Source organism: Poecilia reticulata, linkage group LG9, assembly GCF_000633615.1.
Source record: "Poecilia reticulata strain Guanapo linkage group LG9, Guppy_female_1.0+MT, whole genome shotgun sequence".
In the NCBI taxonomy this organism is placed as follows: domain Eukaryota; kingdom Metazoa; phylum Chordata; class Actinopteri; order Cyprinodontiformes; family Poeciliidae; genus Poecilia; species Poecilia reticulata.
In genome coordinates, this window is record NC_024339.1 from 15611612 (window position 1) to 15637038 (window position 25427).

At 36.8% G+C, this 25427-nt stretch overlaps 1 protein-coding gene across 3 annotated transcripts in view; it reads right to left on the reverse strand.

Annotated features, from left to right (window-relative positions):
* Positions 1-25427, reverse strand: part of gpat2 (glycerol-3-phosphate acyltransferase 2, mitochondrial) — a 146322-nt gene that overhangs the window by 79630 nt on the left and 41265 nt on the right. The window contains exon 3 of one of the 3 annotated variants that reach the window (XM_008418201.1): positions 8352-8435. The exons of the other annotated variants lie outside the window; for them this stretch is intronic. The gene's annotated coding sequence lies outside the window, so the exon portion shown is untranslated. The remainder of the gene's footprint in view (positions 1-8351; positions 8436-25427) is intronic. 3 annotated transcript variants of the gene reach the window in all.

A 25427-nucleotide genomic window follows, 5' to 3' on the forward strand; every position in this document is an offset into this window, starting at 1 on the left:
TTTAAACATTTGCCAAACAGATGCCTCCTATCTAATGATGCACTCACATTGCCTGATACTTTACCTTTGTCTGCTACCATATGTGTAAAATAATCGTGTCACTCACTTTCTCATTACCGAGAGCTTTGGGAGGGGAAGAGTCTTTAACTCAGTTGGCAACATAGCAGTAAAGCTGCTAAAGTAGATCATCTGTCATTGTATCCCAAAAGTTATCAGTCTCAGCTGGCATGGCTATTGGGTGCCAAGAACCAGATTTAAATAAGTGCCACATTTAGAGTGATTGGTGTCAAAATGTTTATAAGCTGGAGGACGCAACAGAGTTAAGTTTATTTTAAAAAGCAGTCCCTCACAACAGCAAAACTGACAAAACAAAGAGATTTGATCAGTGTCATCATAGGCTACAACGAGAAACACTAGATCAACAAATTTGTTGATTAATAAGATCATAATATCTTCCCCCCCCTCCATATGTCCAACTGTGGCATTTAGGGCATACTATATGCATGTCAAGAAGCTGGTTGCCTACTGTGCCAGGGCATTTTTGTTCTTCAAAAAGAATATCTGGGGATGATATCCTACTTGCATGATTAACTACAGGTCTTTCTCAAAACAATTAGCATATTGTGATAAAGTTCATTATTTTCCATAATGTAATGATAAAAATTAAACTGTCATATTTTAGATTCATTGCACACCAACTGAAATATTTCAGGTCTTTTATGGTTTTATTACTGATGATTTTGGCATACAGCTCATGAAAACCCAAAATCCCCGTCTCAAAGAATTAGCATATTTCATCCGACCAATAAAAGAAAAGTGTTTTAATACCAAAAAAGTCAACCTTCAAATAATTTTGTTCAGTTATGCACTCAATACTTGGTCAGGAATCCTTTTGCAGCCTTCAATGCGCTGTGGCATGGAGGCAATCAGCTTGTGGCACTGCAGAGGTGTTATGGAGGCCCAGGATGCTTCGATGGCAGCATTAAGCTCATCCAGAGTGTTGGGTCTTGCGTCTCTCAACTTTCTCTTCAGAATATCCCACAGATTCTCTATGGGATTCAGGTCAGGAGAGTTGGCAGGCCAACTGAGAACAGTAATACCATGGTCAGTAATACCAGAGGTTTTGGCTCTGTGAGCAGGTGCCAGGTCGTGCTGAAAAATGAAATCTTCATCTCCATAAAGCTTTTCAGCAGATGGAAGCATGAAGTGCTCCAAAACCTCCTGATAGCTGCTGCATTGGCCCTACCCTTGATAAAACACAGTGGACCAAAACCAGCAGCAGGCATGGCTCCCCAGACCATCACTGACTGTGGGTACTTGACACTGGACTTCTGGCATTTTGGCATTTCCTTCTCCCCAGTCTTCCTCCAGACTCTGGCACCTTGATTTCCGAATGACATGCAAAATTTGCTTTCATCCGAAAAAAGTACTTTGGACCACCGAGCAGCAGTCCAGTGCTGCTTCCCCGTAGCCCAGGTCAGGCGCTTCTGCCGCGCTGTTTCTGGTTCAAAAGTGGCTTGACCTTTGACCTGGGGAATGCGGCATCTGTAGCCCATTTCCTGCACACGCCTGTGCACAGCGGCTCTGAATGTTTCTACTCCAGACTCAGTCCACTGCTTCCCCCCAAGGTCTGGAATCGGCCCTTCTCCACAATCTTCCTCAGGGTCCGGTCACCTCTTCTCGTTGTGCAGCGTTTTCTGCCACACTTTTTCCTTCCCACTGAGGTGCCTTGATACAGCACTCTGGGAACAGCCTATTCGTTCAGAAATTTCTTTCTGTGTCTTACCCTCTTGCTTGAGGGTGTCAGTGATGCCTTCTGGACAGCAGTCAGGTCAGCAGTCTGACCCATGATTGTGGTTTTGAGTAATGAACCAGGCTGGGAGTTTTTAAAAGCCTCAGGAATCTTTTGCAGGTGTTTAGAGTTACTTTGTTGATTCAGATGATGAGGTTAACTGCTCGTTCAGAGAACCTTTTCATGATGTGCTAATATTTTGAGACAGGGATTTTGGGTTTTCATGAGCTGTATGCCAAAATCATCAGTATTAAAACAATAAAAGACCTGAAATATTTCAGTTGGTGTCCGATGAATCTAAAATATGACAGTTTAATTTTTATCATTACATTATGGAAAATAATGAACTTTATCACAATATGCTAATTTTTTGAGAAGGACCTGTATATTAAATCAGGATTACCCTTGACATCACAGTATGCATAATGAAAACTGAACCGGTTTAAGTATGACCTTCGGGATTATGTACATTTTAATGTGTGTGTGTGTGAGGTGGGGTATGTTTGAGTAGTAAGTGTGTGTCTTTTCTCTCTTTCTCAGCTGTGCTTTTTACACTCTGTGACCTTTAGCATTTTGGGCATTGTCATTTGTGTCCAGTGCGAGCCTCTCCTGCCATGTCCAACGGCTAAATATTGCATTGCATTGCAAGCATTTATTGCAACTTACTGCAAGCAGTAAGGCCTTTCCAAGATGAATATTGTCCAAACTGCAATTGCAATGACAATATACAGCTCTGGAAAAAATTAAGAGACCACTGCACTGAACCCCACTGAAAACCAAATATTGATTTCTGAACTCTTCCCGAGTTAAAACACTAGAAAGAAACAGTTAAAAGAATTAAAAAATGAAAAGCACTTTAATCCAAAATCTTGATGTAGTCCAACCAAAGTAATATCACAGATGTTTTAATAAGACCTCAGAAAATCATCTCAGTTAGTGATAAAGGAGCTTAATCCTTAAAGGAGAAAAAGAAACACCTTGTAAGCTTCCAAGTGTACTACTTGAGTGGAAGTGGGAGTGATATGTGAAGCCACAGCTGGCAGAGTCAAACAACACCTCCTGCCAAGAAACATCCAGTGGGGACATGATGGCTTTAAAATAGAACAGTTGTACGCACTAAGATTCACGTTTCATTAGCTCAGCTTGGGAAAATCGGTATTAATGTGAAGTGTTTCACACTGTGGCTCTCATAAACCACATAAGTGTTAATGGAAGGTGAGACTTGCAGTTGTTGTCAGATAAAAAAAAGAAAGAAATTGGAACAGCTCTGCTACTTTGTTCTGATTTTTTACATTTTTTTTTAAGACTTTTGTTCAAAATATTTTGGCTTGCGGCGTTGCATGTTTGGACAATTATTTCCTCAGGTTTTGGATGCTGTGCAGCTGCAAGGATTTTTGCTCTTAAGTTTTTAATTTCCAACAGTTGTTATAATGTGTAACCATTACAACAAAGTATTGTTTTTACAGCTGGAAGAAGCCGACCAGCATCTCATAAGCTCAAATATTGTAAAGCCGTATGATCTATGACCAGATGGAGAGCAAATGAGGAAGTTCCAACCATCTCTTCTGTGGACCGTAAAGGGCAAGGATCACCTCCCCAACTCCAACGTCTCTCTGCTCAACATTTTGACCAGACAGAAACGTAAAGAGGAGCAGCAAAAGCAAATGAGGTGGATTAGCAGCGCTCGTCAACAACTAATGGTGTCATCCAGGACATATCGCTGTCAAAGATTGTCTCTGTTGCCCAGATATTGAGCTGTTTGCAAGTCATGACAGTAATAAGACTGTCATGCAGCAACAGTCTTCAGCCAGATGCCTCTTCAAATTTGATGAGGAAGTTGTGAGTTACACCTTCCAGTAGCAGACAAGAAACTTTTTTCCCCTCAATATGTGTGAGATTGTCAAGAGGTGCTACTGGTACCTACTTATTTCTAATCTAGCAACAGAATTTATTGGAAAACATAAATAGCTGAAACACTCTTGCTGAGAGTTGAAACAGACAATTATCCAGAACTGGTGTGTTTTTGATCATTACTTTTCATTTAAGAGTTTAAGTTCTTGTATGGCCTTTTGAAGACTCATCTGTTTTTTTTTTTTTGTTTTTTTTTTATTTATCTGGGACCCAAGGCAAAGACTTACACACACAACGCTTCTTCCAAGTAATTAGTCCTTCAGATATTTTCATGGACACATTTCTAAAATAACAAACGAAAAGAAGACAGAACAGGAAGGAGGACACAGGCAGACAGAAGTAGTTTTGCAGACAAAAGAGGGAAGAAAGTGTGTACATGGCCAGAGATAAGGGCAAGTTTATGACATTGATTTTGATCAGTCAACAATGACGACTGTGCATGGGCATTACATGGAGTTGTACTACAGCAAGAATATTTAGCTGGAAGTGGAGAGCCTGCCCAAATAAAGTCTATACACAAAGTAAAATTCAGAAATGAGCACAAGCAGCATCACAAGCTTTCAGTCCTTAAGGTAAGATAAAGGATAAGTCACATACTTGTGAAATTCACTTTCATCTTGAAAAATGCATAGACATTGATCTTCTCCAAATGCAATCATGAGGCAGATGAATTTTAAAATATTTTCTAAATCTCTGCTGCATCTCAGCGCAGTTCTCAGACCAAGTGAAATTCTCTCTGAAAAAAGGAAACCAAATATTTAAAAAATAGAATCTATTTTTCATAAAGTTCATCTATGTAGATGTGACAAAATCACATCTGAGTCTGTGAGTAGAGCAAAAGAAATGATGGATGGACAGAGATCCAGATTATGACTTACCAGCAATGCACAGAAACTACAGCTAACCCCAACTGAGCCAGCAAACTAATTTGATCCATTTGCTTGACATTTGGTTGTTGTTTTGGTTCATTGTAAAATTCTTTAGTATTTTAGGAAGATAATATTTCCCACTTGCTTATAATTCAGGACTGAATTAAATAGAAGAGGAACTCCTGAATCTACAACACTTGAAAACAGCAAAGCCTCTCTGCAGAGAGAGTACATTGGGGCAACTGTTCAGAATTTGCTGTCCACTGAGCAGAGGAGCAGGACGTTCAGAACCTCAGATCAATGGACCCAGTCTCAGGTACGCAACAAGACCCAAGGCTAAGTGTGAAGTATCTCAACGCCTCTCTGGCTGTTTTCTGGGCATCACAACCCGTCTAACCATGAAAGACTCTCTCTGGTGAATTCTTCATTTCCTTTACAAACTTTCCCCAAAGTTAAATCGTGTACTAAGAAACCCAAATTATGTGTGAAAACCACAAGTTTACTCCGACCTTTTGACAAAGTTCCATCTTTATTAGAAAATTACCCCAGTAGTTACAATTCTTAGATTCCAAATTTTAGTGGTATTATAAATATTTAATTCTTTATGTGACTAGATGCAATTTCAATTCAGTTAATAATTATACAGTGATACCAAGAATAAATATATCTTCATAATATATTTAACTCACTCATTTTACTGGATGTGGAATTAAGGCTCCCAGTAAAAGATTAAAAAAATTTCTGGCAGGAAGATGTTTACAAACTTTAAAATATTTTTATTTAGTTAGATTGATATATCATTTGATAAATGGCTATCCTATCCCTGTAAGCTTTAATAGGGGGACATTTATTCCCCTTTTCCAGTCTCTGGATTACTGGTAGAAAAAAGCTCTTGTAAATGTGACTGCAGTGAAAGGTGGTTCCACAAAGTTTTGTCCTAGGGAGGCTATATTCACGTCATACTGTCCACATTTACTTTACTTTGTAAAAAAAAATGTTTTGTATTCATCTCATAAATATTTATAAGTTTCCTTCTCTTCACCACTTTGTGTTGAGCTGTCCCATAAAATTTCTCTAAAATACGTTAAAGTTTGTCGTCAAGTAAAAAGAAAAAGGAAAAAAAAGCAGGAAAAGTTCAAAGGATATGGATACAGAAATGCACTGGGGATAAACAATACGAAGCCCTTGTGTTTGCTACTATTGTATTTTATCCTGTGTACTGAAAATGGAGGCACCGTATGAATGAATAAACTGTTGTGGCGTCAGACTCGGTCGTGCTGACAGAGCAGATGCATTCATGCAGCCAGAGCATGGACATACGGTTACAGTCTGATACAACTGCATCCTCAATGCTTTCATCAGTTTCTACAGACAAGTATTTCAAAATCTGGAGAGACTGTGAGGTATATCCAGCATACCTAAAATGATTTACATTTTTCAAAGAGTCTTTGTACAAGTCATGATACACACCAACCCTGAAGAAGAGCGGACTGGGCGTGAGGTGTTTGTCAGGTGTTTGATGGCGGATGAGAATAACAGGTTAAGATTAAAAAAGGTTGCTGGTCTACGGCCAGTAAGTCCCTTTTGTCTCCAACTTTACTCCATACAGGTCAGGATTTCCTCTTTCATTATTTTCATAAACAACCACTTTTTATCCAAGAAGATGGATGTAGCTCCAGATTACACCGTATGAGTTGATGTGCTGGTCATTAACATACTAAATTATGAGCTTTAGACCTTGGATATTTTGATGCAGCCAATATAAAAGCTGCCATTGTTACAAAAATATTTACCCAGAAGTATTAAACAGAGTTCCAGCATAAAGCCATCATTATGAGTCACATTTTTCTTGCAGTACAGATTTAATTCCAACTCATTAGCGTAATGTTTGTAATTTAATGATGCTAATTCTTCAGCAGTTGCTTTAAACCTCTGTTCAATATTTAGTCATGCTGGAAAACTCAATTATGATGCAGTTCTACAGACTTTACACCTCACTTCTGTAGAGGATCATAAAAACATCATTATTATTAGTCATTTAAATGTATTTTTTCCCTAAACCCTAAAAACATACTTAAGAGCGGGTTATTATCTGAAATCAGTCTTTTCGATTATCCCTTGGGGGATTTTATAGAATAGTAGACTGTATTCATAAGCTCATAAACAAAACCATAAATAGTCAAACTGAACAGAGTTTTGATTTTTGAATTATCCCCCTCATACACACAAAATTGATATGAAACTCATGTAACCAGTGAAATTCACAGAAATGTCTAATAATTCAAAATTACAGGTGAAACAGTAAATAGTTACAAGAAACCAATGCAACTTATCTACCAAATATTAGCCAAGATTAAACCCTACTTCCTATTCTTGTGAATGTAGCTTTAGTTTCTGAAATGTACATAATAAAAGGCATAAATGTAAACTAAAATATAATTATTAGTTACTGGATTTTGTAACCTTGCCTTTGGCAGAAGTCTTTTGGTGTAGTACCCAAGATGCTTTGCATAAATCACGAACCAACTACTATAATTCACTCAGAACTGATTCTTACTTATAAACGAACAATATCTACAAAACAAACGGAGCTAAAAAAAAACATCATGCAAATATCAAATTTTACGCTCTAAATGGGATAATATTCAATTTAGTTTCACTTTACTGTCAAAGATCTACCCAGAAATGAAATGGTGTTCCCCTCATATCTCCAGGTGAAAACAGCAATTTACATAAAACATGAACATGCATTAAAAACAAAATACCTTGGAAAAACACATGCAGTAGCTATGAATAGTGTAAGTATAATAAATAATATAGTGTAAAAGGAACAAACAATGTAAACTTTCTGGCTAGGGGTTTAGATTCCAGAGTTTAAGGGAGCAGGGGTGAGAGAAAGAAAACAGAAGGAGAGCTGGGAGGAAGTTCAACTTCCTGATGGGTAAAACCGTCTCTCAGTTTGCTGGTTTTTGCCTGGAGGCTCCTTATTCTCCTCCTGGGGGAAGGAAACTAAAGAAGCAGCTGGTGGGATTGGTGGTATTACCCACAATGCACAGTGTTTTGCTGGCCAGGTGGGTTTGGTAGATATCCTACAGGGAGGGAAGGTTGGTAGTGATGGTTTCCTCAGCTGCTTTCACTGTGTGCTGCAAGGTCTTCCTGCAAGATGCGGTGCAGCCGCTGAACCACACAGTGATGCAGCTGCTATATTTTTATAGAAGTCCCTTTATTATCTCTAGAATGACCTGAAGGAATGGCGTCTGATTTATTTAGCTGTCTCGTCAGCTCCAGTGCTATGAATGGAGAAACCTTGAACGACCCCAAGAGTTCTGAAGCCAATCTGTATTTCACACATTAATAAGGTTGGTTGTATTTTCTTAAAGAAGGTTGAGCAAAATTTCATCAAAGCAAACATGGAGTTCAGTTGGAGCCTTAATGACCAGATTTTTGTTCAAGTCTTGTCCCAAAAAATCAGATCGCCAGCTTTTCCCATGTTGGCGGACAAAGGGAATATTAAACACAGCAAGCTGCAACATTGTTGAAGCTGAATTTATGTTTTTATATGTACCCAACTAATTTTTTTATGCTTTTAAAACTGCTAAGACCAAATAAATGCCATTTTACACTATTTTGAAGGAAACATTTTTTGCTATAGGTGGAAAGTTGACCTGAAAGATTAAATTTACCTTTAATTTGAATATTCAGTTAAAAAAAATCTAAATATTCTCCTCTGGTGGTTGTTGTTAAACTCACCACATTGTAAGGTAAAGATATGCGCTTACCGAGAGGTGAAATTGAATCGACGCCACACCAACGTGACCAGCACATCACCATTACACCAACACATCCTCTTTGATTGTTGGTAACTGGAAGTGAACCACATTAGAAATTAAACCCAGTTCACTTTGGGTGCGTGTTCAAGTTAAGGTCTGTGTATGATCTGTTCTGGTGCAAACAGTGCAACAAGTACAAGTTAGTAAGAGAAAAAAGGCAAAAAACCAACAAACAAGAAACTCAGCTAAATTGTACAGCAGTTTGTTCAAATATCCCACTTGTATAAAAAGGTCACTTACAAAATCTGTTTGAAGACACTTTTCTAAATCTTGCTGGAAGTTATAGTCTAAATCAATCTTCAGCAACTCTATCAGGAAAAAAGGTTGATAAAAGGAAAAATACGAAAAAAGTATTAAAAAAAATAGTCATACCACGATAATGATACCCTGTCTCATACTTTTTATGCTAAAAACATGAAAAAAAAAATCACTAAATGTCACATTCATGTTTCAAAATATAGAATGATTGAATGCAGCTATTGTGTTCTGTGTTCTGTTCAGTGGCACTGTAATTGTAGATTACTTTATAGTAATTTTATGTAATTGTTGTAATTAATCAGTTTTTAATATGGTGGGTTTCAGTTTGCAGAATCATGCTTTTATTTGTGACAATCTAAACTGTGAAGAATTAAAGACTTATAGCCAACAAGATGAATTTTTATGTCACGATAGACAGTAATAAAAGTTTCTGTCCTTCCCTAAGGAACAGCCATTAAAAGTTGTACAATCTTCTGAATAAGTGCCTTCAAATATGTAAGGACTTTTGCTTTTAAAGAGCATTTAATTTCATGCGTTTCTCTTGCTTCAGGACAACTTGTGATCATAGAGACAAAGTTGGTAGTACTTCAAAGTGCCGTCAGTAACTCAATACAGTTAGTAAAGATCCAGTGAAGATGAACCATCCTCTGAAGGGAATTTTCCTAGTTTAATCCTCCCCTGAAGGTACTTTTGGCTTAAAATGGAAAAAGTCTGCAAGTCTTACACAAAATCTACAAACAGAACTGAAAAGTATCTACATGTGGCCAAAGAAAAGCCAGAGTATCACTGATCCATGCTCAAGCCAAGCTAAGCAGATGTTTTGGGGATTGTTACTGTGAAGAAAACCATCACTGCGCTACAATATGTCAGAATGATTGATAGCTTTGTGATTTTCCATCATTAAGAGCAAATTTCAAGACATAATGATTAAAAATATTTAGCCAACAAGACTCCTGACCACTACACATAATAGGTAGTTACAGTGAGTGCAAATAGTACGTCATGTTTCTAAGTCTTCATACCTCCAGATGGTAACTTATATAGTTATAGCATACATAAATACCACAGGGAGCCAAGTTAGTAAGTCCCCTCAGGCTATATTGACTCACTTTTCTTCACATATCTCACACAAGGCCCTTCAGGTCCTGTTCTTGCTCCGTCTTTCTTCCTCTCCCACTTACACTCTCTCCCTCTTCCCCTCCCTCTATCTCCCAAGACTTCTTAGCAGTATTTATTTTTATAATAGTAGTGTTTCACCCTGACTGGTACTGGCAGGGTTTCATCTCTGCCCTTTAAGATCTAATAGACTGTGGAGTTGTTTCGATTTTAATGCTGTAATGTATTTGTGACACATCTATCAAGTTAGCATAGTAATTCTCCTTGCGACAGACAGAAGTGTTTCAGTCAGTGCAAATTAATTTTATAGAGCACAACAATAAGTTTTGCTTCCATCTGTCTGGAGGCATTTGGATCAAGTGCAATAACAAATATAAAGTTCAACAACTCAAGGGTTTTTACACAGTACACTATCTGCTCAGGACATCAGGATAATGACATGTTTGTTTTCTTCCTGATACCGATTGAAGCAATTTAAAATGAAGAAAGTGTTGATTCTCAAGTCCAATCCTTCTTTTATTGTTCCAATCAAAACATTCATAAATTTACACCATGAGTACAATAATGTTAGGAAAATTGGATATGCAAGCTCAGAAGCACTGCAATGCAAAGAAACAACAAAACCGCTCGTGATGTTTGTTAAAAAAACTTTTTAAAAAATAACATTGCAGGGTTTTTTAACACTCACGGTCAAATGAGCCGGGTTAGAAATACTTTTCTAATTGGTTCTCAAAAACCAATGTTCAATCCACTTCATTCAAACTCGTCCGGTTCGTTTGGGGAGGTGTGAACATGCAATCAAACCTAAATGGACCAAAACAGCAAACTGTTGTTGGCCTAAAAACCTCGGTCTCAGTTCGGCTAAAGTGAACTTTGGTGCAGTTTTAAGGCCTGAATGTAGAGTGGACCAAAGACTGCTGCAAAAGCAGGAAGTGAAATATAGCGCAGGGCATTCTGGGAAAACCCCAAAACAAATGCACAAGTCTAACGCTAGTGGGAGAAATGGCTCATGGTCTTTTGCAAACGACGAAAGAAATTCTTCAACCACTAAAATCTGATGCTACCCTGATTTTTGTTTGCATTTTGTGAAGAAGGCAGTTGCACTCATGTCTTTTTCAGAGGTTTTCTTGTTGTTTGTTTCTTGTGGTGGTTTTTGGTGCAGCACCACCACAGGCGAAGAGCGGTGAACAGGTTTTTCAAAGGGTTTGGATTGTTTGACACAGTGCAGTGTGAAAGTGAACCACACCAAGTGAAAATAATTTTTTTTGCAATTTTGGTCACCAATAAAACCAAGTCCACCAGACGGTCAGGTGTAAAAACACTGAAGCAAAGACACGGAGGGGTTTACGATTAGATGACAGTACAGACCCTCCGTTGGTTTATTTTAAGCACATATCATGAAGTGCTGAATGCACTTCATGATATTATACACATTGGTCAATTTTATTTTACCATGAGTAAGAACTTATGGAAGCATTTAGAAATGCTTGATTAATCAACGCTGCCCAGTTTTTGTTAATGTGCCGACTTTGTGCTGCCAACAAAATCCATTTTACTTACTGTCCGTTTTAATTAGATTTAATTATACAGATTATGCTAGTATCTAAGTGAATCAAATTTAAAACAAAGTGATAAATTATACATTTCATTAGGCCATTTGTAAGAAAAATGGAAATGTTACATTCTCCGTGATTGCATTTCAAACAGTGCAGTTTAAACAGACTCTCTTTCCTTTGGATTTACTCCCAGAACTGAAGCTTATTGATGTTCATTTACATTTTAATTTCAGAATTAACAATGTAAATGCTCAAGCTTGTTCATTTCTAATCTGTGGCTTTATACAAAAATGCCAAACACTAGATCTCAAATATTTGTCTATTTCATATAATGTAGTATAAAAATGCAGGACTCTTTTGAAAAAAAAAATATATATATATATATATATATATATATATATATAAATCAACTTCAAAAATGTTTTTTAACACAAAAGAAAATTTGTCTTAATCAATTAAACAAATAGTTGAGAAATACACAAAAAGCAACACTTTGGTAGTTTTAAAAATTAGTTGCTTGCACAAACTTTTATGTAATTCCTTAATTTTGTTGGTTTAAAAACCACTAACACAAGCAGTGGTCTTAATCAAAGGTCCTTAAGGGTCGGCGTCCTGAAACTATTAGATGTGTCTCTGCTTCAGCACACTTGGCTCCAATATTAGTTCATTAGCAGAGCTCTGTAGAGCTTGACTTCATGCTTGTGAGGATTTTTAGCCATTTAATTCAAGTGTGTAGGACAACAGACATGAGTAAACGTTGCAGGACATTGGCCCTTAAAGACTGGAGACTGATACCACTAACCTAAAAGGTACTGCAGTACATTTTTCTTTGAAACACACATCTAAATGCTGAACTAAACTAAAATTTGTGTGTGTTAAAACTAGAGGTCTGCCGATCAATCGGTCACTGATCATTATCGGGCTGATTTTTGTGAAAAAGTGCATGATCGGTGATTGGCGATCATTGGCTCTTGTTGCCGATATCGATAACCTGCATCTCATTTCGCAGCCTGCTTGTGCAGTTGGTCTCCTCTTTCCTTCACACTGCGCAAACGCGCAGCAACAAATCCTAAGCGATGTTGAACTATAACGCACTGAGTGAATGGGGACGTTTGCATGTTGCGGCGGAAAATTGAAGCACGTCAAAATGCATCAACACAACGAAGCTAATACGACATAAAAACAATGGCATACTTGACGGAGTTTGGCTACATCGAGGCTCACTGCAGTAAAAAAGACATGGAGGATCAGATAGCAGGTAAAGCAGCACACCTCTACAAACACTCACCCGGATTAGTATGACGGTCAGAAAGCTAAACAAATAACCCACAAAATTATTTAAGTCTTTGAGCTGCGGTGTAAGACACTGGTTCTGCTTTCGTTGTTGAACCGCTGCTACGCGCTACAGGTAGTGCTATTTCACAGACGGAGCGCCACTTCTGCTCCACCTGGTAGTGACTCTCACCGAACCTCTGTTTAAAGCTGCAGCGTCTAACTTAAAAAAATACATTTTACATACGTATTAAAACTTTCGCTGTCCTAACATGAGACAGATAATCTCTAAAAAAAAATAATCAATCTCCTCCCTGTTCTGGATAATTACTCCGCTCAGTCAGAAACAGCCACTCAGAACTAGCAGTAATCAGCTAGCTGCCATGCTATCAGGAAGTTTTCATTCAGTAACTCTGGATTGTTTATTGTAATGGAACCTGTATTTGCCTTTGAATGTTAGGTTTTATACTTGAATTTTTTTGGCAATGTTGAAAGGTTTTATTTTGACTCCTTGCATTATTTAGCCTCTTCTCTTCAGAGCCTTCATATGTTTTCAGTCTGTTAAAGATAGTATTACCGATAGCAGTACAATTTGCAGAATGCCTGTTTTATTTAGTTTTCTTCTTGGAAAAAGTTATTAAAAACAAGTTTTTGTCTAAATTAAGGTGAATTCATGGTTCCTTTTTCCACATAATGTAACCAGTAGTGTTTATGATTTTTTTTTAAAATAAATAATTATGTGATCGGCATCGGTAATCGGCCCTCATGGGTGCTCGGTATCGGTAGGAAAAAACCTGATCGGCACATCTCTAGTTAAAACCCTTAACGAAATAATCAGAAAAAGATCTGAATCAGCAGGTCAGGTATCAAAGAAACCTTGAAAACAGTAAATGACCAAGAAAACCTGATTGGTGCATTTTTTTTACTGGTGCATTAAAAAACAGTATCCATATTAGATTCTGTCATCTGGTTGGATTAGTGGGATAACCTAATACCAGGTGGTTTATATTTTTCTGAGCAGAGCGACTGTCCACACCTCATCATAGAAAATGTTGCATTTTGTAAAATGTCACATTAAAGTTTTTTGCTTCTAAATATTCCAACAGATCATTACAGCATTACAGTATGAAGTTAGTTACTGAAAAAAGACACTGAAATAAAAAGTACAGTATTCATCCAATTTCCTACAGTCAGTCTCACAGCTCTGACAATCATCATAAGAAATATTATTGATCATATTACTGTCCCATTCAGAAACTGTAACCATAACAGCAGCAGCTATAATTTGTGAGTCTATAAAAATCTTATCTACTATGTTTAAAGTACAGTGTAAAATATGAAAATGTCAGGTCTGTACAATATTTAATATTAAATAGATACCAATCTACAGCAAGCGAGCACATTGTCCTACATGTGTCAAAACTGTCCTCATCTCTCCCACATCTGCCAGTTTGACAAAAGTTGCATTTTATAACAGATCATTAAAGTTGTGACAAATTTACTAGTATGAATCACAAAAAAAATCTGGACCAGTTTTAGAACTGAAACTGAAATGCTAGGATGATTTCTTATAAATTTGTCTGACATGAAATTCATTGTAATAGTATATGTAACTTTAGCAAGAGAAAAGCAGCTTGTCTGGATTTCAATGCACATTGGAAGAATAACCCATTTACATATATAATCTTCAAGATCTCTGAATACTTGAGCTAAAACACGAACTGTATAAATAAATAATTTACTTTATACTGCATCACAATCCCATCCCTTGGTTCTTACTCTCCCTCCCAACAAAGTTCGGAAACTTTGGAGGCAAAGAGAACATTAGAAATACTCAAACTTAAATTAGATTCAGCTACGAATTTCATATTTTATTAGCTCTACTAATGTGCAAACAGGCAGTGAAAAAAAATCCTTATATCTTTAACTTTTGCATCAAAATTCCAAAATTAGCAAGGACAAAATGATGATAGCTGGAGGATGGGGTTAAATCATTGATAAATGAGCAATCAAAACCTCAGTTCCTGCAGTGGTTTATGGTCTAAAGTAGTCATTATTTACCAGAAGTGCTCCAAGGAAGGTTGTCACATCAACAGTTTTGTTACTCCTTACTACCTTTTACTGGCCTTAATTTGAGCTCATTTTATTTATACTTTTACTACCACACAGAAGCCCTAATATATACCTATTTCAATAGTTAAAATAAATATCCATCAATTAACTTGAGTAATTTTATTCAGCGTAAATGTATACTATGTTCCTCTAAAATATTGCATTTGTCCTATTACAAATGGCTTAATGGAATATTGTATTTTTATCATTTTTTGAATTCTGCTGAACTTTTTTCAGGGTAATAACGCATGTGCTCAAGTATCAAATCAGTTTCTTTCCAGTACATAAGTATAAAAAAAACTATACCAGACAACATGGCTGACTTAAAAATAAACAGACATCTGGTGAATCCAATGCCGTTTTGTCAGGTCAAAACTTGTTGCCAAGAGGAATGAGCGGACAAGTTTGTTCATCTGATTGTTTGGTTGAAGCATATCTTTATTGGAGGAAGTTCAAACCTGTTGCCTGTCATGATTATTCAGTACATGTCAGCTGTTTAAAACAAGCAAATATGTGATTGTCCAGAAACTGGGATATCTGCAAGCAGAAACTATAGTTGGTTTGTCTGGTGGTTATCTCTGAGAATGCAAAATGGATCTGTAGTGGTGACTTATTTCACAGTAACCTCTTTTCTATATAGTAGGTGGACTGAGCTGATTAGTACGACATTGTTCCTTATCAAGCCAATCGACCTCCGTGAAACAGACGGCTGGCGTCCTGGCACAAGTTCTAATGAAGACGACTGCAGAACCGTTTGCTTGGTAGCAAGTTTGTCTAGCCGTCTTTCTTCAGACGTTTCTCTGTTAATGATTACACTTAACGATTACTAACAGGACACCATGCTACTACTAGCATCGAATACACAGGTGCACTAATAGGCTGATTCCTCTTCTTTATGCAAAAAAAATAATTTCATTATCATTAAAAACAATATATATCATGCCAAATTTCCATTGGCTACTCATTACAATGATTGTTCCTATAGTTTCATTTTTTAAAAATGCCCCCTGTGTCACCTTTAGCCAATACTCATGCTTAAAGTTGACTTCATCTTCAGCTGAAGAGTACAGTATTTATATTTAATGTCTGAACATCAATATTGAGCAAAAGTAGGGACAGCTCTGATGCTGAACTGGAGATGGATATAAGAAATGCTTCACATCATTGCAACTTGTTTCACAACACTGCCAACAAAAGGAGGTGAAAAAGTAAGCACAATAAATTCTGCATGAAACTCTATCCTCAGGCACCTGGGAGTATTCCCATAGTCTGACACCAAGGTGAGTGTGGGACTGTTTTCAATCCTGGCCGCTCACAAGACATGAAATAAATCAACACAGGCCTGGCTACAAAGCAAACAAGTACACTTTTGAAAATCCATTAAATCTAATGTTGTTAGTAATTAGTCAAGATGTTTTGTGGCCAAAAATCCCCCAAAACACCTGTTATCATTTTATTCAACTTAAGAGATGCACAAGAGTATTGACTGGCCATCAACACTGGTTTATAAAAAAATAACTGAAAGCTTGCATGGCAACTAACAAAAAGCAATACTTTGCATCAGTGTTTTATAGTTTAGTACAAAATCGTTTTAAAAGCACATGAATAAGTTTCTCTGAACCGCTAATTCATATCGACAGGTTTTATATTTCTGCCAGCTATTTTTTCCATCACAGTATATGTCCAGCCGGCAACAGAAGAAATTGGAGACATGCATTCATTCATCAGTATTAATCTGCCATAACAGACTTAAAAGAACCTTCTTGTGAAAATAACTTCAAAAGTCCAGTGTTAAGGATCATCAACACAAATTATCTTTTAATTAGCAGCTTTATAACTCTTCCTGGGTGTCTGATGATTGTGCAATCATAGTTCAACATGAACAAATGCATGTAACATTTTGAAGTTGCAATGTATCATTATCATCAACTGGTTTTAATTATGTTCCAAACTAAGAGTCAGTTATTACAACAAAGTAGGAGAGAGAAAAATAACATTTCATTTTAACAGCATTGCAAAAAGCAGCACTTTTAAAACATAGGTTTAAGCAGTCAGCAACGCACCATCATCTATGCAGCACCATCTACTTCCCAGATTTGTGGATACAGCCCAATACGGTCCCATCTGCTCCACACCATTTTCCACTGCCTGGATTTTGGCAGTTCTGGTAGAGTTGGCTCCATCAAGGTTCGAGCATGAATGGACTTTTTGTTAGTGAAAGCAGCCCTGTGGGTTTTATCAGCAAGAAACACTCACAGAAAAGCAATTCCATTAACCAGTCTATAGAAACCATTCACACACACTGAGCTGAAAATTGATCTAGACATCAATATGAATGCTGAAGTCGAACTTTGTGGACGTTTCAGTTTGTTGTAAAAAAATCATGGTGATGCATTTATTCCTTCACTTAAAAATGACCCCATTACAGTGCAGACATTGAGAACTCATTGATACTCAGCAAATGTTCTGGGTTTTTTCCTTATGTCACTTCAGAATTACACAGATCCACTTCAAGCCACATTTTCCGGGGACAAACGGCTTTAGAAGCTCGTGATATATTTCCTAACAAATTACGGTTGCACAGCAGAAAAAATGTTTTTCTAAAACACAATGCTATTAAATTCCTCCAAATCTTTTTATGAGTTTATTTTGGGCAACATGTTATGAGAGAATGCTGATATAACTGAAATAGCATCACAAAGTTTTTCAACATGATGCTAAGATGTAAAAACATAGTGTCTGTGAAAAGTATTAATCCACTTGGATGGTTTTACCCTCCTCATTGCTTTTAAAAATCATGAACAGAATTTGACTTTCTTTGACCAAAGAATTAAGAAAAAAAGACCTTAAATTTCAAAGTAAAAACTGATTTATACAAAACAATGACTATTAAATACAAATTGTATCATAAAATAAGTGATTGCATAAATATTCTGGCACATTAAACTGACTTAATCCAACTGTGGTCCAGCCAATTAGTGCTTGTAGTCTCACAATGAGCGGCATGTTTAATTATAATATTTCTAATCATCACTTAATTTGTTTAAGCATTAAATGCCAGGAACAATTGTGGTAAGCTTTTCATTTATACTTATATTTTACTGTTCTGTGTACCTGTTAATTTTGAACTTTATTTGTATTGTATTGAGCTGAAATGTTGAAACAAGGCCAACCTAAAATTTAGGTTTATTAGGTTACTATATAACTGGAACATTCCTTTGGTTTATCATCATATTGCATTGCATTAATTAGATTTCTGCAAAATCCAAACTCGCATGATACCACAGAGCATCATGACTGGAGGGAAATCAGTTTTATTGTTTTTGCTACTTTGGAATATTTACTGCATGAAATAATTGACAGTAATTGTGGGTAACGTATTGCATCAACTATGAACCAGAAAAGCACTCCCAGAGGTTGTACACATTAGAAATACTTTATACATTTCTCAGTCTTAGTATGAAGGAAGTTATGGAAAAAAGGATGAAAGGATAGAAGGAAGCAAAGAAGGAAGATAAGGAGGACAAAGGGAAGGAATGAATGCTAGGAGTAAGGGGAGGAGGATACAAGAAAAAAACTAATGGAAGCAAGAAGATAGAAAGGAAGGTATGGATAAAGACTAGAAGATCATAAGGAAGGAAGAAAATCAATCACAAGGAAGAGAGGAAGGAGATAAAGAAGAACTCAATGAAGGGAGTAACAAAGGACACGATAGAAAGAAGAAATGGAGACCTGAAGGAAAGAATTAAGGAAATTACACTCATGCAAAGGAATGAGGATAAAGTTTGGAAATGCAAATCTTTTTGTATGTTTATTTTCTTTTTCTATCCTTTTTTAGACCTGGAAAATATTAAAACTAAAACTAAAAATACACATACATGTATTAATAAAAAGCAATTGCTTGAGTTACTAGTGAGTTCAAGAAAAAAAAAAAGAAAAATTAGAGGAAAGGGAGCTTTTCTCTTTATGAAATCTTTTTTTTAATCTAAAGCAGTCATAAATCAAACATTTTCATAACCCTAGAAGATTAAAAAGAAATATGATCTTCAATTTTTTGTCATTTAATTTTCAGTCTGTGCAGTAAAAGATAAAGTATAAAGGTCCCAGAAATGAAAAATCATTTTAAAGCTACTAGTTTATAGTCCAGGACGAGTCGTGTAGTTTCTGAATCTCCAATTCAACGTGTCCAAGATTTTACTCTGTCAAGGATATAAAAACCTGCATAATGACAGAAAATGTAACATTTAGCTGTTTTGTCTGACAAAGACAAAACAGAATCTGAATCTTTCAGTTTTTCAGCTGCTCCTCCAGAAATACAACAAAATAACTCAACTCACATCCAACATCCCTCAAAATACAAAACTTTTACAAAATAAAACGATGAAAGAAATTAGATCACTTTTACTGATTCAAATAAGGTATTGCATTGGGAGCAAAGATGTTTTTTCATTCTATTGGCGACTGCGTGCACAGGGCAATGCATCAACAAACTAAAAACCTAGTTAGAAAGAGAGCTGAAAGTAGAGCAGCGACAGCGAAGGAACAGAAATATCTCACTACGAGTGCGGTGGTGTCGCAGAGGTAAATCGCACCACCCATTGATCCCTGCCCGCTGACCTTTGCTGCATGTTTTCCTCCTCTCTCACAACCCATTTTTCTGTCGATTCACTATAAAATAGACGCCACTGGAGCAAAAAATATTGGACAATAGTAGGATATATACTGATCACACTTGTACAGATATTCTAATTATGTTTTAGATGTATTAGTAAGGCAGCACATTATTTTACCACTTTACCAACTTAATTTTTCTGAAGCTTTAGCAGATAGAAAATATTACAATTGACTCTTAAGTATTGCTTCCAAGTTAGCATGAAATCTCACTTTATTTGTTCCAGTTTCAAGGTATTTATATTTTTCTACCTTCTCAATATTGTTAATTCTGGTCTGGGATGGAGGATGAGAAAACTTCCAAAAACAGATTTCAAAAAGCAGCCTCTGCTGGTGATAATCCTACAAACATCACCATTTGCAAAAATAATCAAATGACTGACATAATTATAAGAATGAGCTACTAAGAAACAGCAGAGATCATTTTAATGCACACAAGCAGCACATTGAAAAAAGCCTGTTGAACAACTTATTATTATGCTTGTTTAGAGGAACGGTCATAAATAGCCATTTTATGAATAGTCGTTTCAAGATGTTTTCCATGAAATCCTCACACATCCACTCAGTGGGTGGACTGATGTAACCCAAGAGGTGGCCATGCTTGTATCTCACGACCCGTTAAAATCCTTCTGCAGCTTTTTGTGTGCTAATGAAATTTCCAATGCATTTATGCCCCAAAAATGACCCCGGTTTACTGTTTTATCCGAGTCCATTTACTGTTTTAAAGGTCAAATGCATGTAATTTACTCTCGATAAAAAACAGGAGCTGTCAGAGGAGCAGCAGCAGATATGGCTGTATGCACAGAGAGGATTTTTACAAACACCACTTAACTTGGTTGAACAAGCATCTGTGTCTATGAACTTCCACTCCATTTGTTCAGGGACCTCTTTCTAACCTGCACTATGCTGTTAAAATAGATAAAATTAAAGCAAATGAATAAACCATTATTTGTCTTTCCATCCCCAAAGCGTTGGGTATCACAATAATGTATAGTGAAGGGCTCTGTGCTCTAAAACACAATAGATCTGGGTGCAGGTTGAGAATGAATTCTGCTTTATTGACTATGCAGAGCCCTCTTCAATTTGAACACATTGTGCTTGTGAGCAGTGCGAGTATAAATAATCCACTTCTCTATTGGCTTTAGAGAAGTGGGTTCTTTCTACTCCTAAGACAGCAGAGACAATTAAGATGACTGGTTTTTTTCCTGTATATTCCAAGTGGTTCAAAGTCTTTTATCTGGTTAACAAAGAGCAACTTTCAATCAACATGTTTGTGGTCCACTTCAAAATTGTGTAGCAACCATTTCTTATTTTTCTCTACAAGTGGCTTTAGAACCTAAATGTGACATTTCCATTACATTTCAAAGACGTCATGATGTTTGGTTACTTTTTTTGGTGTTTTTACACCTATAATTTGTCAACTTTGGTCCAAAACAGCTGCTGAGTTTAACTTGTGAACTGAGTTTAATAGTCAGATGTGTCTGGAGCAGGAGTACCAAATAAGGCTGGGTCATATTATATCATTTATGATAATACTGGTAACTAACAAAAGTTTGTTTAATTTGTGTATTTAATTATTTTTATTTCCATTTGGTAGCTGATTTCAGACTGTTAGCCAAAAAGTCTGTTTGATGCATTTAACCATATTGTGTAATTTTGTTTTATATATAAACATTTTTCAGTGTAGTGACTGTATAAAGGAAAATGAATAAAAAAAAATATCTTCCCCCGCATCTCCACCAATAAAAAAGAAAAATATTAATTTTATCATTATATAATTTTTTGGCAATATGCCCACCCCTAATACCAAATGTAAATACAGGAAGAAGATGCTGTGCTCTAACAAATAGAAAACACAGAAATACAACCTGGGTACTATATTGGTAAAGTGATCAGTGTATAGTGAATAATTTTTGGGAGCCTATCGGGAAGGTTGCATTGGACTTTATGCTTTAAAGAAAAGTCTTTTGGCCTTTGGCTCAAACGTTGAAGTGTACAAGCATACAAGGTGTACCTTGTATGCCAACACATTTGACTGTCTAGAGTTTGTTTTGAGGTGGTGTTGGTATGACGGTCCGCATCCTGGTGCGATTGTTGTATTTACATCTACACAAATAAACTAGCACACCAAACACTGTCCAGCTTGTAAATACTGCAGCATTGCCACAAGAGAAAAGGCTAATATTCACCTGCAGTTACAGAAATTGTGCTACTGCAGGGAAGCTACTATCCTGCAACATTCAGCTGCTTTAGCTCAAATTTCTGAGCTATTTCAGATACAAAGTTTCCAACTGTGATGCAACTTCAACCTGAGTTTCCGTAACTGAGCAAGACAGCATTTTATACTGTGTGGTAGGTTATAGATTTTGTATGAAGACAAACTTTATTAGCCTTAATCCCTTAAAAATCTAATAAGGCCTACAAGAAACTCCTTTTATTAAGCTGCATTTGTGCCATTAGTCAGAAATTCAATTACTGGTCACCTGTGTAGCATAAAATACTGTCTTTTGATAGATTTAGACTCTAAAACTGATCTCTTTATTCAACTTGGACACCTGTCAAAGTAAAGAAAAAGGAGATTTTTAAATGTTTAACAAAACAATACGTACAAGACTTATTTACTAGTTTTGTAGATTGCATTTCTCTGTTAGTCTGGGGAAGGCTCATAAAACACCCATTAATGTTTAAGCTGATAAACAAATCTATCTTTTGACAAACATTTTTAATTGGTTTTTCTGAAACAGCATCAGAGGACAAATTTATAAACTATATTGGATGCAAAAGTTGCTGTCTAACCAGGAATTTTCAATTCCTTTTAAATTACCTGAGAAGGAACTTTTGTTGTAGACATCTATTCTGCTCAGTAAATAAATATTCTCCTGAGTTAATATACATCTGATGCCCTAGATGTACTTCAGTCCTCATCTGCCTACCTTTCAAAGCAGTGGACATAATTATTTGCTATCTGGATGCAAATAATTATGCATCCATAATTATTTATAGATGCATAAATAATTCTGGATTATTTATGCATCCATAAATAATCCACTATCCACTAAACTACAGTATTCCACATCTGAATGTGGAATATTCCACTATAAATAATCCACTATCCACTAAACTCCACTATTCAGTTTCCCCCAGTGTATTATAAGCATTGCGGCCCGCCATGCTTTACTAGCCCCGCCGCCAGGCTAAGCGTCGCTTGTTTATGTTTCTAGGAAAATAATAAATAAATAAATAAATCTTTTTTTTTTGTTTTTTGTTTTTAAAGCCTCACTGCAAGCATCTCTTTTGCTCTTAGCATTTCACTAGCAGAGCAGATTTATTCCTAAAGGATAGGTTTTTAATAGATAGGTTTATAGTTTATGCATTTAAACCTGACAGCGCGCGTACTAATCAAGACAGCTAGCGCCTCTGCACTTTACCTCAGCGCGGATCGCTCGCGCGCCTCCTTTCACTCAAACTGGACACAGGCTGACCTGAATGGATATTTACATAAACCTGCTGTGAGAAATTATGATCCTTTGGAGAACTTTAGGTAAGAGTTTAAAACCTGCCGCGTTAGCTCTGGTTGAGCAACTCAATGTGAACCGCAAGAATAACTTGTAGCGAATTCAGAGGTGTGCGTTGTGAAGCAGTGAGAATGATTTATCTTTGTGAACGAACAATTACAGTCCTGCTCACAATTATTGGCACCCCTTCATAATTTGAATAGTTAAGTGAATATCTTCAGAAATAAATGGAAATGTTCAAAACTTATATCAGCAGGATCTTACAATTTGAGGTCCAAAGTAAKTTAACAAAGACAATTACCATTTCAATATAAATATTTTAATTCCAAAGGACAAAACAGAAAACCAGCATGTGCACTAATATTGACACCTCTCTTTAATATTTGGTTGCGGAGCCTTTGGCAGCAATGACAGCCTCCAAACGTTTCTTATATTCATCTATAAGCTTCTTGCACTTCTTGGGTGGCATTTTCTCCCACACTTCTTTTGCAATATGCTCAAGCTCTCGTACATTTGCAGGGTTCCTTTCTCCAATGGCAGATTTCAGCTCAACCCAAAAATTTTCAATTGGATTGAGATCAGGAATCATTGCTGGCCATTTTAAAAAAAATTTCCTTTCAACCAGGCCTGTGTGCTTTTGGAGGTGTGCTTTGGGTCGTTGTCTTGCTGGAGGACCCAAGATCTTTGCCGCAAACCAAGTTTCCTTACACTGGGCAAGACATTTCGCTCTAGAATTGCTTGATAATCTTCTGATTTCATGATGCCTGTGATACGGTCAAGGCCTCCAGTACCAGATGCCGCAAAACAGCCCCACAGAATTATGGATCCTCCACCATGCTTGACTGTTGGTATGGTGTTCTTTTTTTTAAAGGCTTCATTGCGCCGTCTGTAAACATATTGTTTGTGTGATTTACCGAAAAGCTCCTCTTTTGTTTCATCTGTCCATAAAACGTTGTCCCAGAAGAATTGAGGTTTGTCCAGCTTCTCTTTTGCAAAGATCAAACGTTCTTTTTTATGTCTTTTCTTCAGCAATGGGGTCTTCCTTAGCTTCCGCCCATAAAGCCCCACTTTGTTTAGTGTGCGGCGTGTGGTACTTGTTGAAACAATCACACCAGAATGTTCCAGGTTGGTCTTTAGATGTTAGACGTGGTGTTTTTTCCACCATTCGCACCAACCGTCGAAGACTTCTGTCATGAATTTTTCTCTTCCCCCCAAGTCCAGGGAGGTTCTTGACCGTTCCATGCCTGGAAAACTTCTTAACATCACTCACCATTGAAACAGGGATACCAAGGTCTTTGGAGATGTCTTTATACCCTTTGGAGGTCTTGTGCTTGCAAATAATAGCATTTCTGATGTCCTCAGACAGCTCCTTTGTCTTTACCATTGTCACATGTGGAGATTAACTAACAGGTGGTTTTTAAAGCACCAACATGATTATTCATTGGTTAATTCATGTCAAATGTGTGGAGGCAGTCCATCACAAGTGATCTTTATGTGTGATTTGCAACAGGTGAGCCAAATTGGGTTTTCATATTGATTTGCAGCAAAGGGTGCCAATACCATTGGCATGGTAAAAATGATGTTTTTCTTTGTTTTCCTCATAATGTTTATCTTTTTAAATGTTTCTTATCATTTGCTGTTTTGCATCAAGCACAAGCTATCAGCAGTAAAATGTTGTTTCCTTGATGAATTTCCTTCAGTAAATATTCCATTATATGTACTTAAACTTCATGGGTGCCAATAATGGTGAGCAGGACCGTATACGTTTACATCTCAACACGCTGCCCAGCGTGTGGCTCTGTAAGTGTAAATAAATGTACACTTACCATTGATAGATGCAAAAAAAAAAGCTAGCTAGCAAGAGTTTATTAGCATCTAATTAGCGGTAGTCTCAAGCTCTTCAAGTCACAGAAAGCAATGAAGATGTCTGCGAGCTTGCGAACTTAAACTTTGCCCAACAGAAATGTCCCATGAGAAAAATAAATTACAAAGAATTTCCAACATTAAACAGTCATAAAGCGATAAAATTTAACACCTATGATTAACGTTGTTAAGGCCAACTTAAATTTCTTTCTCATTAATTTAAAATCTTTTAAGTATGCATGCATGGACACACTCTTTATGCCCAGAATGCCAACACCCCTCTGGATTTGTTCATACAAGGATAGGGAAGCCCTTACAAGCATATCCGCTAACCCACAATCTCTGAGTAAGTTTTCCAGGATCCTCAATAATTTGAACACACTCTCCAGTCTCCTTTCTGGAACCACCAATCTTATCCAATCCGGCTGTCTTTAAGATTTATCTCAACTATGACAGCCTGGCAATCTCCAGCGCCTTCAGCACTTATGCAGCAGCACCAGATCTGGCTATAGGAGGACACATCAGTCTGCCTAATTCAGGTAAGGTTTATCTATCTGAGCCGGAAAAGGGTAGAGTGCCTTCTCCGTGTCAGGGGGGTCGTCCTGCCTCAAGTGGAGGAGTTTAAGTATCTGGGGATCTTGTTCACGAATGAGGGAAGAAGG